The sequence below is a fragment of the Ranitomeya imitator genome, chromosome 3 (genome assembly GCF_032444005.1).
Source record: "Ranitomeya imitator isolate aRanImi1 chromosome 3, aRanImi1.pri, whole genome shotgun sequence".
NCBI lineage: Eukaryota > Metazoa > Chordata > Amphibia > Anura > Dendrobatidae > Ranitomeya > Ranitomeya imitator.
This window is the reverse complement of record NC_091284.1, coordinates 243646636-243663458: the sequence shown is the minus strand read 5'-3', so window position 1 is coordinate 243663458 and position 16823 is coordinate 243646636. Positions and strand designations below refer to the sequence as shown.

Here is a 16823-nt window from a genome sequence, read left to right as displayed (position 1 = left end):
CATATTCTGGCACCCAAAAATCAGAATTGAACGCGTTCAAAACAATCATGAGCACGAAAATGGTACCAATAAAAATGTAAATTTACCCCTCAAAAGATAAGCCCTCGCATGACTCTGTTGGCCAAAATATGGAAAATATATAGCTTTCAAAATATTGCAATGCAAGAATTAGTTTTTGAAAAAAAGTGCTGTCTTTTAGTGTGTCACCATTACACACTGAATGGGAAACCACTGGGTAAATCTGACAGGGAGAAGGACTTGGGGATCCTAGTTAATGATAAACTTACCTGGAGCAGCCAGTGCCAGGCAGCAGCTGCCAAGGCAAACAGGATCATGGGGTGCATTAAAAGAGGTCTGGATACACATGATGAGAGCATTATACTGCCTCTGTACAAATCCCTAGTTAGACCGCACATGGAGTACTGTGTCCAGTTTTGGGCACCGGTGCTCAGGAAGGATATAATGGAACTAGAGAGAGTACAAAGGAGGGCAACAAAATTAATAAAGGGGATGGGAAAACTACAATACCCAGATAAATTAGCGAAATTAGGATTATTTAGTCTAGAAAAAAGACGACTGAGGGGCGATCTAATAACCATGTATAAGTATATAAGGGGACAATACAAATATCTCGCTGAGGATCTGTTTATACCAAGGAAGGTGACGGGCACAAGGGGGCATTCTTTGCGTCTGGAGGAGAGAAGGTTTTTCCACCAACATAGAAGAGGATTCTTTACTGTTAGGGCAGTGAGAATCTGGAATTGCTTGCCTGAAGAGGTGGTGATGGCGAACTCAGTCGAGGGGTTCAAGAAAGGCCTGGATGTCTTCCTGGAGCAGAACAATATTGTATCATACAATTAGGTTCTGTAGAAGGACGTAGATCTGGGGATTTATTATGATGGAATATAGGCTGAACTGGATGGACAAATGTCTTTTTTCGGCCTTACTAACTATGTTACTATGTTACTATGTTAGTGTGTGACAGCAGCCAAACATAAAAAATGATATAAATCTGGTATCGCTGTAATCACACAGACCAGAAGAATAAAGTCATCTAATTACTTATACTGCATGAGGAACTACGTAAAAAATAAATAAAACCAATTCTTCACCTGTTGCTGATTTGTTCATTCTGCCTCCCAAAGATGGTAATACGGCTCGGCACACATTTATCCTGCGCTCTATACTGATTGCTTACACTGGGGTTTCTGTGTAAATCACTTAAATACGTGATTCAGATGGAACCCTGGATGGAAGATTCCCTATAGTGAGGTTGATGGAGACATTGTAGAAGCCTTCTGACCTGTGATTCGCCGCTGTCTGTCTTTTTATTAGGAGTGCATAAAAGTGCCATTGGCCACAGTTTGGTGCACCTATGAAAAAAAGGGCACTGCTGAACAGAGGGCAGACAGAGTCCAGAGTAGCTCTGCTGGCTCATTATAGTGAATGGATCCCATGGGGTTTCATCTGTCGCATCAGTCAGATTTTGATGGAAACCCCAAAGTAAGTGATCAGCATAGAGCGTCGGATAAATGTGATCCAAAAGGTTTTGTAAAATGTTCCCATTAAAAGCTTCCGCTCAATCCACAGAAAAACAAGTCCTCATTCAGGTCTGTCATCTGTCAATGGAAATATAGTGAGCTTCCATGTTACTGGTAGTGCAAAGGCTCTGGAAAAGTGAAATGGCCCTCACCCCTAAAAGAAATTCAGAAAATTATGTGCTTCCAAATCCAAATGCCTTCGTTCTGAGCCCCACAGTGTGCCTAAACCACAATTAGTGTCCACATGTTTGGCATTTCTGTATTGATGAGAGCCCTCTCAATTTACAGTTGCATGAGTTAGGCATAACGTATGGGCATTACAACGTACTGGTCACCGCAACGTACTGGTCATTACATTGGCAATTTGCAAATTTCACTCAGCAACATCCACTGATGCTTGTTTCTGGAAAACACCCATGGAGTCAAAATCATCTCTAGTTTTTAGAATGGTGTTACTTTTGGCTATTTTCTGTCATATAGACTCCTTAAATTCACTTCAAATGTGATATGGTCCCTAAAAAATAGTTTTGCAAATTTTGTTGGAAAAATGAGAAATTGCTGGTCAACTTTTATCCCTTTTAACTTCATAACAAAAAAAATTTAGGTTTCAAATTTTGTACTGATGTAAAGTCGACGTGATAAATTTTATTTATTAAATATTTGGTGTGTTATAATTATCTGATTTAAGTGCATAAAAATAAAAGCTTGAATACAGCTAAATTTTCACCAAATTTCCTATTTTTTAACAAATAAACACAAGTCATATCGAAGAAATTTTACCACTGTCATTAAGTACAATATATCATGAAAACACTATCTCAGAATCAGTTGGATTTTTTGAAGCGTTCTAGAGTTATTATCTCATAAAGTGAGACTGGTCAGAATTGTAAAAATTAGCATGGTCATTATCGTGTAAACAGCCTTGGGGGTAAAGGGGTTAAAAGGCTTTGGTATTGCACCATAGGTGGTGGAGCAGAACCTGAAGGTGTCCGCAACAACATCATCGACACACATACCCAGTGACCCCATTTTCTGTAGTGTGCAGGGGCATGGGAGACAAGTACCTCTCCCACAGCTACCACTCCAAGCCACTTTACATATGTAGACATTTTATGGATGTCACATCTTTGTATATGGATAAAAATGAAAGATTATTGAAGGGATTGAGAATTATTGAATTCAGTAGGGATCATTTGACTTGACTCACGAGATTTAGAAAATCTTAGTTTAATAACCCAGAATAGTTAAATATAATGTGTTTACTTCTGTTTTAATAGACTTGCAAAGATTAACTGATAACATGTACATAAAAATGTAGTCCTTAAGATGATTTCTGTATTCATTCATGATAAGGATCAGAAAATTCTTAAAATAAAATATTACACAGAAAATGACTTTTATAATGGGTTTTATTCCTGACAAGCAAAGGGTTATTCTCAAGATTGCTGTTTAGGAGCATGCCTAATTTCCTGGCCTGATGATTGACAAGCATGACCAGTAGCATGGCTAAGCTGCTGACTCAAATTATGTGCTGTCCTATGCTGCAAGCATAGGCTTCTTTGCCTTTGCAGCATCAGGGAAGATCTGTGGGAATGACGCTGGGTGGATTCAGCAATCATGCCACTTTTCGAGCAGCACATGCAAGATTTATAGCAAAGAGATTGCAAGCGTGCCCTACTTGCCTGCAAAATTGTCCACCCTGATATTTCGCTAAGGTGGCTATATACACAGGTACTAAGCAGTACAAAGTAAAATAAAAAATTCCTCCCATTTTTGAAAATACGGCAAATTGAAAATGAGAAAACTACTTTAATGTAACCTCAGTTTTTCTTGTCATCATTGTAGCTACTAACCCAGCTTAACTGAGTTTCATTTTCTGAGTTTCCATCATAGTCCTGCAATTTAGACATTTTTAAACAATTTACATCATGCAGTTTAGGGTTGGTAGCAATTATTAAAATGGGGCTGAGGGCGGAATACAAGCAAGCAAGGATGACTCTTGCATCATTCATATCTGTCCCAACATAAATCAAAGAGTAAATCCACAAAGAACTATCCAGTCCAAACAAAACCACATAGAGAACAACTAGCAAAATGACAGCTCGAGATGCCTTGTACTCAATAGATTTACCAACATTATGTGAGCTCCTCATGTCCTTGATGTTTTTCTGATGGTGGAGCAGAACATTGACAATATAAGTGCTGGTCAATGTCATCAATGTCACTAAAATAAAGTCCTTTACAACCAAGAGTGTCCCATTGATGATGAAAGAGACTTGAGTCAAAAAGTCAGTTCTGCAGCTGACGAGGTGCAATGTGTATGGTGTATTTGTGGAATTACTTTTTGCGTGGGCAAATGTAACACTAGAACAGTAGAGTAGCATATTAATGATGAATATAGCTATAATGATGACCACCATATTTTTAGACATTCGTGGTTTTAGATAGACCCATACTCTTGTTGTAGGAGCGATGAGGATGCACTGATGACAACTAAGCAGACTGGTGATAGAAATAGACATTGCTCTGCTTGTTCTGTAGGTATAAACAATGAGTTTGCATGCGGCATCATTTAATAAATGCTGAAATCCAGTTATGTACATATATTCTGGGGTTCCACGTGCCAACAGAACTAGTAGATTCATTAATGCTAATACTGTAAGTATAATGCTAGTTGGAAGCAGCTTCTTCTCGATAAATCTAACCAAAATAAATTTCAGCATAATATAGACATTTCCAGGAATCCCGAATATCATCAATGGGATTAAGGCAAAGCCTTTGATGGGTTTTATTTCCATAAGATTTGATTGGTCCAAAACCTAAAAAATAAAATGTAATATTGTTTGTCAAGGGTTTTACATAAGAAACTTTTTTTTCGACTGGTTCAGTAAAACAACTAAGATTTGTCAAGCTTGAATAGATATGATTATAACCTGAAATACATATTACCATATTTTCCCGGCATATAAGATGACTTTTTAACGCCTGAAAATCTTCTCAAAAGTGGGGGTCGTCTTATTCTGATTATCAGATGCATCGGCAGCATGCTGAGATTTTTTTCTGCACTACCCCATAGTATAACATTGGGCCAAGTGCTCTCAGATAACACATCGGATAACACTCTGCTGGGCTAAATGCTCGTGTGAGCAAGCCCATTATGGTATATCTTGTACTGATGATGTTCACATGCAGTAAAACTCGGCTCCTAAAATAATACATTCAATTTTCTTTCTTTGGCTCGTAGTCTGTATTGCCCTAGTTGTTATGTTTTATTGTTAGATTTGGATTGCTCCTGAATGTTGATAATTTTCATTATGATCTGAAAGATGTCTAAGACCATGGGTACTACCAGGAAATAAAAATCTATCCTGATGATATGATGCTCGCACAACTGCTGTGTAAATTACATAATATTGAGCAAAGAATAAAAAAACACAATTTTGGATAAATTAGATGTAGAACATTTGGGGCTAAATTCTCTAAGCAAAATGTTCCACAATTGTGGCACGAGTAAAATAAAATAAAACATTGCCATGTGCCAAAAGTATTATATGTTTTAGACACTTTTACACCTTTCCAGGCAGTTTTTAACGGTGTCATAAAAAATGTGCCCAGTTAACTAATAGTGTACTAATGTAGTGTGTCACAATTATGATCAGAGTTTATTCTGTAAACTAAGTGGTGGGGTAAAGAGGGAAAAAATTGCTTAACATGTCATGCAAAATGTGCCAAAATTTAAGCAGCTCTGTTGGATCATCTACTGAATCATGTGTGACCATAACCATATCTAAACCAAAAGTCGCTTTCACAATGTTAGGCCATGTTCACACGTTCAGTATTTGGTCAGTTTTATACCTCAGTATTTGTAAGCCAAAACCAGGAGTGGAACAATCAGAGGAAAAGTATAATAGAAACATATGCACCACTTCTGTATTTCTCACCCACTCCTGGATTGGGCTTACAAATGCTGCTGTATAAGGGTATGTTCACACGTTCCTGATTTCCATCCTTTTTTTTCAGGACTGTTTTTTAAAAAACTGCAGCTCTTGGCAGAAAACGCAGGTCCTTTTTTTGGTCCTTTTTTTGTCCTTTTTTGATGCGTTTTTTGATGCGTTTTTTGATCCTTTTTTTGATCCTTTTTTTTATGCAGTTTTCTATGCAGAGTCTGTGTGTTTTCTAGGAAGTTTTTTAGGGTTAAAATGGCTGAAAATACCCTAACCCTACCCCTAACCCTAACCCTACCCCTAACCCTACCCCTAACCCTAACCCTACCCCTAACCCTACCCCTAACCCTAACCCTAACCCTACCCCTAACCCTACCCTAACCCTAACCCTACCCCTAACCCTACCCCTAACCCTAACCCTACCCCTAACCCTAACCCTACCCCTAACCCTAACCCTACCCCTAACCCTAACCCTACCCTAACCTTAGTGGAAAAAAAAAAATTCTTAATTTTTTTTTATTGTCCCTACCTATGGGGGTGACAAAGGGGGGGGGGTGTCATTTACTATTTTTTTTTATTTTGATCACTGAGATAGGTTATATCTCAGTGATCAAAATGCACTTTGGAACGAATCTGCCAGCCGGCAGATTCGGCGGGCGCACTGCGCATGCGCCCGCCATTTTGCAAGATGGCGGCGCCCAGGGAGAAGACGGCAGGACGGACACCGGGACGCCGGGTAAGTATAAGGGGGGGAGATTAGGGCACGGGGGGGCATCGGAGCACGGGGGGCGGGATCGGAGCACGGGGGGCAGCCACACTCCGCCCACGCACTTCCGCCCGCTTCCCCGCACTTCCTGCTGCAGCGGTTCTGCACCACAAACCGCAGTAAAACCCGCAGATATTTTTTTCATCTGCGGGTTTTACTGCGGGTTTGACCTCACAATGGAGGTCAATGGGTGCAGAACCGCTGCGGCTCCGAAAAAAGAAGTGACATGGTACTTCTTTTTTCCCGCAGCTATTCAGCGCGGCTTTTTTTTTGATTTTCCGCATTGTGGGCACAGCAGTTCCTGTTTTCCATAGGGTACAATGTAATGTACCCTGCATGGAAAACAGCTGCGGACCCGCAGCGGGAAAATCGCGGCAATTCCGCATGAAAAAAAGAATCGTGTGAACATGGCCTAATACTGACCAAATACTGAACGTGTGAATGCAGCCTAAGATCATAAGAGCTTCAATGTGAGTCCCATAGGCAAATATTTGGAAAGCAACTTTAGGTCCACACAGAAGATACTCTGGAAGCCAGATGAGCAATGTTGTGGTCCACTAGCTCAGTAGATCAGAAAATGGAGAAAACAGCAATTGTTAAGTATTTGATCACATTCCCACTACACCACATACATATTTCTATTGGAATAAGGAATAGAATTTCTCTGGTTAATAAAAGTTCTGGTGCATCGAATAAATGAGCTTACCTCTTACACAACGCCCTGATGGATTGATGTTTGGTACATTGCAAAAGTTTTAGCCTTATTTATAAGAATTTCTTTCTGACATAATGCCCCAGGTAATTCATTAAGCTAAAGCAATTAGCAAGGTCTTCACTTTAGAATAACATTGTTGACCTTGTATTTCAGTAATTCTCTTGCTGTCTGAAAGAAATAATAAGTCTCTTAACACTGTTCTTATTATATTCCATGTTTAGTGAGCTGTGCTATAGTCATATTTGATGTGACTGATTATACACATCAGATTAGGGAATTTACAACTTCTTTAATAAAAAATGGCAGGCCTGATTGCCAGATTAAGAGTCATGTGGTTCCTAATGAAAAAAACTTGTGTTAAGAAAAAATGACACTGAGTCGCCTACCAGCGTCTGGGGATACTTGGTACCAGGTCCGGTACTTAAAGGGGATGTCAGGGTGGCGGTGACCCGGTCCGTGGCCCTGGGTGCCCATGTTAATGGGAATGTCCTTTAAGGGGTTTGGAATAAAGTTTGTGTTCGTGACGCCATCTGTGGTATTCGGTCAGTGGGGACCGATGCTTCTTAAAGGGGTTCTCTGGGGTGATGTTAGAGCAGCCAAGATTGTATAACTCCTCACAGGGGACGTTGGGTCCCCAGGGCTCCCGGTGTATAGATGAGGATGGTGAGTGGTGCATTAAAGAACGGAGAACACAGGTTTGCAGTCTCTTTACCTGGTTTACTGAAGGCTTCAGGCAACCGCAGTCCAGGACACCAGGTCACAGGTACAGGCAGGGTCCGGCTGGCTTGGAAGCAAGTTCAGAGTCCCCTTTACCAGGTGGAGTTAGAAGCCTTCCTATCAGCGCTTTGGTGTAGTCTCTTGCTCCCTGTGGCTTCTATCAAGGTCCTCACAGTTCTCTCTGTCCTCCTTATAGGTGGGACACAAACCCATATGACAGGTGGCTCGAGCCTTTTTACAGGGTCTCTATCACGACCCGGGCTCTATGTGCCACTGTGTCTCCTGGGTATTAGGGTGGACAGGTGACGTATAGTCCAGCTGTCCTGCCGGTTTCTGCTGTAGGTCTTGGAGTTCCTCACAACCTCTGTCTTTCAGCTACCGGTATCTGCGCTTTGCAGGGATGTGGCCCAATCGCAGCTCTCCTCCCCAATTGTCAATCGCCTGTGCTTCGCTCTCCTGCATGCTCACTACAAATCTGTCCATCTTCTGTGTTATCTCTGTCCAGGAGCTGCAGCTCTTTCTCATGGCTGCATGGCCCCTCAGTCCTTTATCTCTCTTCACTGTCTGCCAGGAGCTGCAGACTCCCACGTCTGCTCAGCTACAGTCCTCTCATACCAACTCCGCCTAAGCTGATGTTCCTCGACAAGCTCCCCTCTGGCAATCTCTCTCTAGCCCCCTCTGACAGGGAGCTCCTTTTTAGCACACCTTTCTGCTTCACTGTCCTCTCACAATCCCTGTCAGGAACTAACTAACTTTCCCTCCAGACCAGAATATATATATAGTGGAGCCACCCATAAGCTGGATCAGAGCTCCCCCTTCTGGCCTGGAGAGTGAACATGTTGTATGCTTGTGGTACCTGATAAAGAAAATCATCCTTCCCTTCCAAGCATGACATCACTCTCCCCGTGAAGAAATCAATGCCACTGTGACAACCAGGACCCTGGGGTGTCACAACACCCCTATGTTCCCAATATACAATGCCAAAAAGTAAGTACTTGTGCACTTGGCTCGACTTATGCTCTGTTTTGTAATGACTGTCATAGAGGGGCATGAAGCCCCTATAGTACCTCTGTATTCCTCCAATTTCATTCAAAGATGTAGGTAAGCTTTTTTTCTGATGTGTGCAACACAGATTTGACAAACAGAATTGTAGCATGCATGAAATGATGTATTGTTTCATGAAAGCCTTATTTTTAGGGAGTATATCTCCATACATACTATCTGATGGAGCTTTGAGCTATTGATCAACATGGACTTTGTGAAGTGCCATACAAGCACTATGTAAGGCAGTGAAGTTTTACGTTTACTTTATAGCAACACTTATCATTAGTTATGGATGTTCAGTTATTTTAATACATGAAGTAAGTAAACACACATCCCCTTTATAAAATATGATCTGCCTACATTATTAATCCCTACACGACTGATGACGTATATTTACGTCATCGGCCATGTTCCCGCCTTTGATCCAGTCTTTGACACTAGACCTGCATCTTTCCCCACACATGAAGGCTGATTTAATCAGCCATAATGTGATTTCATCAGCCTTCAAGTGCTTACAACAGCAGCGGCTGGATCCTGGATCCATGTGAGGCTGTTAACCAGTTAAATGCCGCTTTCAGGGGCATTTAACATGAGCCAGCAGGAAGTGCATCACAAACCCCCTCCTGTCACGTGATTGTGAGGCGCCGATGGATTGTCATGACAGCCAGGGGTCTACAGAAGAACCCCATACCTGTCATCTTGATGATCCTGTGAATGCTGTCTCCTGGCTGGCGTTCATAGGAGATCGTGATTTGTATTATGTATAGCACAGGTGATCAGATGATCCATGAGTCAAGTCTCCTAAGGGACTATTAAATAAAGCTAAAAAAAGTTTTAAAAAATATAAAAACCCAAGTTTAATTCAACCCTTTTGTCGAAGGATTCAGCAATAGTGTAGTTAATTAGACTCACTAGTATATTCTCTCAGAGACAACAGGAAAGTAACAAGGCGAGATCCCTTAAATAAAATATAACTTTTATTCTTATTAGCTAAAAATACTCCTGATAATTATAACCAAGTGACAAATAATGACAAAGTAATAAAGTTCTCATGCTTAAATCAGTTCTCAATAATAAGTGGTTTGATCTCACCAATTCATTCAGTCTCATCATCAGCAGGTTGAAGAAATGCAGGAACAAGAAACGTAACTATATGTAGTGGGAGGTTTCCTATCATCTCCTGTCATGCCCCTATATTGCTCCTGCCCTCACAATGAAAGTCCCCAAGTGTAGCCTGCTAAGATGTACCCACCATCATATGTTATCTTCTTCCTACGCATTTCCTCCCCAGTGTAGGGGATTCATCAAGGAAGCAAAGAATATGTGAAAAAAATATATCAAAGCTTTCTGCAGCAGCAAGGGAACCTGGAATCAGGTCCGACCAGTAGTGTTACAACCCATATAATGAATGTCCAGTACATGGAGACCCTTGGAATTGTGCCACTTTAAGTAAAGGCACGCTCAACCCCCTTAGTGCCGGCGTGTGACATTAGTTCTAGTCATTGGGCTGCATTGTGGAGCGCAGTCGGCCCGGATGTAATATCATTTCCCTTACAACATCACATCTGGCTAGTGGAGCCGATAAAATGGAAGGTCCAACATGGGGCGTGAGGCATCTACTGCTACTTTCGGTCATTGGACGGCGTCATGGAGGTCAGTCTACTCGGATGTGATGTACATACCCTTACATCACATCAGCTTTCTAGTGCCAGTGTAAAATGCTTTTTCTGGTCTTTGGGCCGCATTGTGGAGCGCAGTGAGTTCATCCAATTTTTGCATCAATCGCGCATCACTTCCTGTCCTTGGAACGATACATGGAGATGCAATTGAGATATTGTATTATATTCACTTAGATCAAATTGCTAAAGGGAGCGGGTATAGATTGGATCATAAGAAACTACAAATTCCTGCAAGCGGACATTCACCAAAGGGGAGGGGGAGTCTCACAATTATGCACCCAAACGTTTAAAGGAGCGTTAATATAGGCATGTTGATAGATAGCCAATGGAGGGCCCGTAATCCAAAGTATAAATTCCCATATAACTATCTCAAGTTTGAGTCCAACTGTGAGGGCATAGAGTTTATATTGTTAGAAGTATTAAGGGTATGAAAAAGAGGAGGGAGGGGGGAGATTATGGAGGGAAAAAAGGGATAAAATGTTTATAAGGGGATTAACCAGCACACCTTTTATAAATAATAGCCATAGTTTAACTGTTCATTTAGACCATGGGGATGGCATGTGTCCAGGTGGAATATCCACTGTGATTCCCTCTGTAGAATCATCCTGTCAAAATCACTTCCCTTTGCTGGTGGTTTAATCTTGTCAATGCCCATGAAGCAAATCATCTCAGTGTCACCTATATGACAACCACTGATATGTCTAGCCAACAGTGTATTGCTTTTGTTGCTGATATCCCCCATATGTTCCCCCACCCTCCTCCTGATTTCCCTGGTAGTTGTACGACATATACTATACCACAGTTGCAAATCGCCTTATATATAATTCCTTTGGACATGCAATTAGTGAATTCCTCAATCAGAAATGTTTCACCAGTGTTCTCATTACAAAAATTCACTGGCCACACACAGACCACATTTGACTTACCCCTTAGATTTCTTTGACAACCAAGTTCTATTTGTCTGAGGGCGCGCAAAGTGACTGTTCACTAGCCGATCCCCTATCGTTTTACTTCTCCCATATGCTATATGCGGTGAGTCATCAATAAAATCTTTGATGCCCTCATTAGAGATGAATTAATATGTCAATGTTTGGTTTGGAATACGATTGCAGAATTTGCAATATTCACCGAATATTTCAACAAATATTCACTGAACATTACCGAAAGCCATTCATATCAATGGGAGGCAAAAACAAACGCATGCACAACACATTATAATGGCTCAAAATGCTGCGAAAACACATCAAATGAGAGACAGATACCAGGAAAGTGGCCTTAATTCACCCACAGTACAAATTGTAGCATGGCACTGCAGCAATCAGCCAGGCATGAGGTACTGAGATTGGGGACAGCATTTACAACTTTCAATTGAATGTCTTAGATGAGATGGGTGAGGGATCCTTTGCTGGGAACTCTGATACCACATGCAACACCTCTACCTTCTTTTATGCTGAGCCACATTCAGGGGGCACAAATATCAGTTTTGTAGACTACCATTGTCAGAAAAATTTGAGGATAGTAACACGGGTAGTTGAGTTCAAGGAAGTGGTAGCCTGATGGTCTCGGACAACTACTGCTACAGGCAACACGCATGAAGGAGACCCAACCAAGAGTGCTCACATAAACAAAAGTTATTTTCGGACACCACAAAAGTGGCATCTATTTCACCACAGTAGAAAAAGAATAATAGGGACCAAAAGGTCTTCCACTACGTCCAATCCAGCAGATGGACACCCAACCAGGAGTGTTTCCATTTAAACAAATGAGGACCTTACACCACAGACATGGCATCAATTTCATATAATAGGGACCAACAGGTCTTCCATTACACTCAGTCCAGCAGATGGACACAAAACCAGGAGTGTTCACATTTGCAAAAACTACTGGCAGACACCACAAAAGTGGTATTAATTTCACCAGAGTTTAAATAGTATAATAGGGATCGACAGGTCTTCCACTACTCCCAATCCAGCAGATGGACACCCAAACAAAATGAGGGCCTGACACCATCGAAATGGAATTACTGTCACAAGAAAAGAAAGAGTATAAATGGGACCGACACTTTCTTCCACTACAGCTAACAGCAGGTGTAGAAAAACCATGGCTTTTCACGTTTCCACAAATTTGTGTTAATATCAGCAGCAGATGCAGCACCAACAGGGACAGAAGCCACACTAAAGATATCACAGAGTGCAGTTACGTGACATTAATGCTTCACACTAAAAAATGCAATATCACCTAGTCTGTACAGTCTACGATTGGGGTACAAAAGTCCTTGGAGTTCCATTTCCTCAATCAGAAATGTTTCACCAGTGTTCTCATTACAAAAATGTTTACCTGTCTGGAAAAATTCACTGGCCACACACAGACCACATTTGACTTACCCCTTAGATTTCTTTGACAACCAAGTTCTATTTGTCTGAGGGCGCGCAAAGTGACTGTTCACTAGCCGATCCCCTATCATTTTACTTCTCCCATATGCTATATGCGGTGAGTCATCAATAAAATCTTTGATGCCCTCATTAGAGATGAATTAATATGTCAATGTTTGGTTTGGAATACGATTGCAGAATTTGCAATATTCACCGAATATTTCAACAAATATTCACTGAACATTACCGAAAGCCATTCATATCAATGGGAGGCAAAAACAAACGCATGCACAACACATTATAATGGCTCAAAATGCTGCGAAAACACATCAAATGAGAGACAGATACCAGGAAAGTGGCCTTAATTCACCCACAGCACAAATTGTAGCATGGCACTGCAGCAATCAGCCAGGCATGAGGTACTGAGATTGGGGACAGCATTTACAACTTTCAATTGAATGTCTTAGATGAGATGGGTGAGGGATCCTTTGCTGGGAACTCTGATACCACATGCAACACCTCTACCTTCTTTTATGCTGAGCCACATTCAGGGGGCACAAATATCAGTTTTGTAGACTACCATTGTCAGAAAAATTTGAGGATAGTAACACGGGTAGTTGAGTTCAAGGAAGTGGTAGCCTGATGGTCTCGGACAACTACTGCTACAGGCAACACGCATGAAGGAGACCCAACCAAGAGTGCTCACATAAACAAAAGTTATTTTCGGACACCACAAAAGTGGCATCTATTTCACCACAGTAGAAAAAGAATAATAGGGACCAAAAGGTCTTCCACTATGTCCAATCCAGCAGATGGACACCCAACCAGGAGTGTTTCCATTTAAACAAATGAGGACCTTACACCACAGACATGGCATCAATTTCATATAATAGGGACCAACAGGTCTTCCATTACACTCAGTCCAGCATATGGACACAAAACCAGAAGTGTTCACATTTGCAAAAACTACTGGCAGACACCACAAAAGTGGTATTAATTTCACCAGAGTTTAAATAGTATAATAGGGATCGACAGGTCTTCCACTACTCCCAATCCAGCAGATGGACACCCAAACAAAATGAGGGCCTGACACCATCGAAATGGAATAACTGTCACAAGAAAAGAAAGAGTATAAATGGGACCGACACTTTCTTCCACTACAGCTAACAGCAGGTGTAGAAAAACCATGGCTTTTCATGTTTCCACAAATTTGTGTTAATATCAGCAGCAGATGCAGCACCAACAGGGACAGAAGCCACACTAAAGATATCACAGAGTGCAGTTACGTGACATTAATGCTTCACACTAAAAAATGCAATATCACCTAGTCTGTACAGTCTACGATTGGGGTACAAAAGTCCTTGGAGTTCCATGACTTGTTCATCTTGATGAAAGTTAGGCGTTCTACACTTTCAGGGGACAGCCGGCTGCACTTATCCGTCAGGACACCACCAGCAGTGCTGAAAACACGTTCTGAGAGAACGCTGGCTGCCGGGCACGATGAAACCTCCAAGGCATGTGAGGCAAGCTCAGGCCACTCATCCATTTTGGAAGACCAAAATGTGAAAGGGTCCATACTCTCCCTAATGGTATTGATATTCAGTTGTAGATGCTCCTGCACCATCCTTTCCATTTGTTCACCATGTGTAAGACTTGGACTCTGTTGTGCTGGTGCATGAGATGGTCTAAAAAAGTGTCAAAGGACTCAAAGAAATTGCTTCTTCCACTTACAATACTGCTGCTGCTGATAATGTTTTGCCATTGACGAATTGACGTACCAGAGGTTGGAAGTCTAGAGCTGCAATGCAAACTTTGTTCTTCACTGCTGTCTTGGGGAAAAGCTGTTTTAAGGTTATGTAAAAGCGTATTTCGATACTTCAGCATTCACGGGTCCCTTTCCAGGGCGGGAAGCATCTAGCAAAATTAGTTTTTTTAATGTGGATCAAACAGAGTGGCAACCCAATAATCAGCAGTATTCTTAATCCTATCTATATGGGGATGCAGATAGTGTGGCAAGAAGCCACTCATATGTTGGGCTCTACCATGAGGTCCAAGCCCATGCTGTGTTGGTGGCTGGGTAACAATGAGGCTCATTTTCTCTGTCCCCTCCCGACAACCACGAACAACAGAGAGGGGAGGATTATCCTCTTCATCTGACAGTTGCTCGCACATCACCTCTTCTTCCTCCATTTTTTGCTTGAATCTTGCACCTTCAATAACAGTTTGTCTGCTATCACCAGCCCCCCTCGATAGCAGCAATCCACCCTACCTTGGCACCCGACATTGTAACGATAGTCTGGAACCTGGAGACTTCATCATCCTCATCTGCTTCCTCCTCTTCTTCTGGGATCACCATCTCCTCTCGCAGACTATTCAAAGTCTGTTCCAGCATATAGATGACCAGAATAATGATGCTGAAGATGGCGTCGTCAGCGCTAACCATCTTAGTAGCCATTTTGAAACTGTGCAGAAGGATGCAGAGGTCCTTAATTTGTGCCCAATCTCTAAACGTGATATGCGCTACATCCGTAATGCGTTGGCCCAGGCTATACAACATGACATACTGCATCAGGGCTCGTTGCTGCTGCCACAGTCGCTGCAACATGTGCAGAGTTGAATTCCATCATGTCATATCGCAAATCAACCTATTAACTGGCATGGACAAAAACTTCTGTATCGATGTAAGTCGATGACCTAAGGGGTGCAAATGGGGGAAATGAGCACACAGCTTCCATGCTTTCTGTAGCTGCTCTCCCAGGCTACAATTGTGGTGGAGAAAATGCTGTAACACCAGGTTGAGGACATGAGCCATGCAAGGCACATGTGTGGGTTTGCCTTGCCGTACTGCCACCACTAGGTTGGCACTGTTGTCGGACACATCCTTTCCTGGATGCTGGTTCAGCTGAGACAGCCAGTAATCAAAATTGGCCTGGAGAGCTGTCCACAACTCTTCAGCTCTATGACTGTGGTCTCCAATTCATATCAATTTTAATACTGCTTGATTGCAGTGAGCCCTGGCTGCGCAGTATGGAGGTGCTGGGGATTCGTTCTGCAATGTTAGAATGCGTGTTTCATTAAGGCAGAGGTTGAGGGCATAAGTGGAGGCCCTAGAGGAGATAGAGAAGGAGGCAGAAGCAGTGGAGGAAGTATTAAATGAAGAGGTTTGTCCTGCAAGCCTTGAGGATTCCAAGACTTGTGGAGCAGCGCCTTGTTAGGTGTCGAGTTCCTGCCGCTGCACAAGGGGAATCTCAAACCATGTCAACTGCAGTCTCCCATTCTTCTCCAGCCGCAGTGGAACCTGCTCAGTGGAGACGTCGGTCCCAGCGAGTGGCTCAAGCTGACATTGTGCGATTGGTTACTGCTGCCTTTTCGGGCTCTGTCTTTATAGCCAGTACTGATCAGCAGCAAGCAGGCCTTTCTGGGACTAAGTGCCACTTTTCTCATCCTGAGCATGCTCCAATCCCATTGGAGGTCGGGGGTCACATGTTCAGGTCATGTTGCGGTTCCTATTGGACCATCTGGAAGGTCCAGTCTGCTACTGCATAAAAAGGTTTGCATGGCCGCTCGGCCATGCGCTAATGTAAACTTGTCAACGTGTGTGTAGATGAATGAAAGCTGGACGATGGATGAAAGCTCTTTAATCATTTCCATTCCTTGTGTTGATGACTGCTCGCGAATGGTGGAAGCTACCTAGTGCCCGACAGTGCTACCTGCACACTTAGCACACGTTACAGTGTCTCTTCACAGTGCCCACCATTGCGGCACAGTGCGCAATCTCTGCGCTTTTTTGACAACCGGTCAGTGTAGGGTGGGAATTCCCGCTTGGACTCTGCATCTGACTCAGGGCGTCCTCAGGCGCGGGCTCAAAAAGCCACCGAGGGTCAGAGCGAGTCCAATCACCAGTTTACTGGGGGTGATTCTTAGGGATCCCACTAGTATCTTTCAGCTGCACCCTGTGACTGCTAACAGGGCGCAGCATATTTGTGGCGACTCTGTGAAGCAACAGAGTTCACTTCTGTTCACACTGGGTGAGGTCTAACCCACG

At 42.5% G+C, this 16823-nt stretch overlaps 1 pseudogene; it reads right to left on the bottom strand.

The window, feature by feature from the left end:
* Window positions 1-3361: 3361 nt before the first annotated feature.
* LOC138671602 (olfactory receptor class A-like protein 1) lies at window positions 3362-14968 on the bottom strand (annotated as a pseudogene).
* Window positions 14969-16823: the final 1855 nt, after the last annotated feature.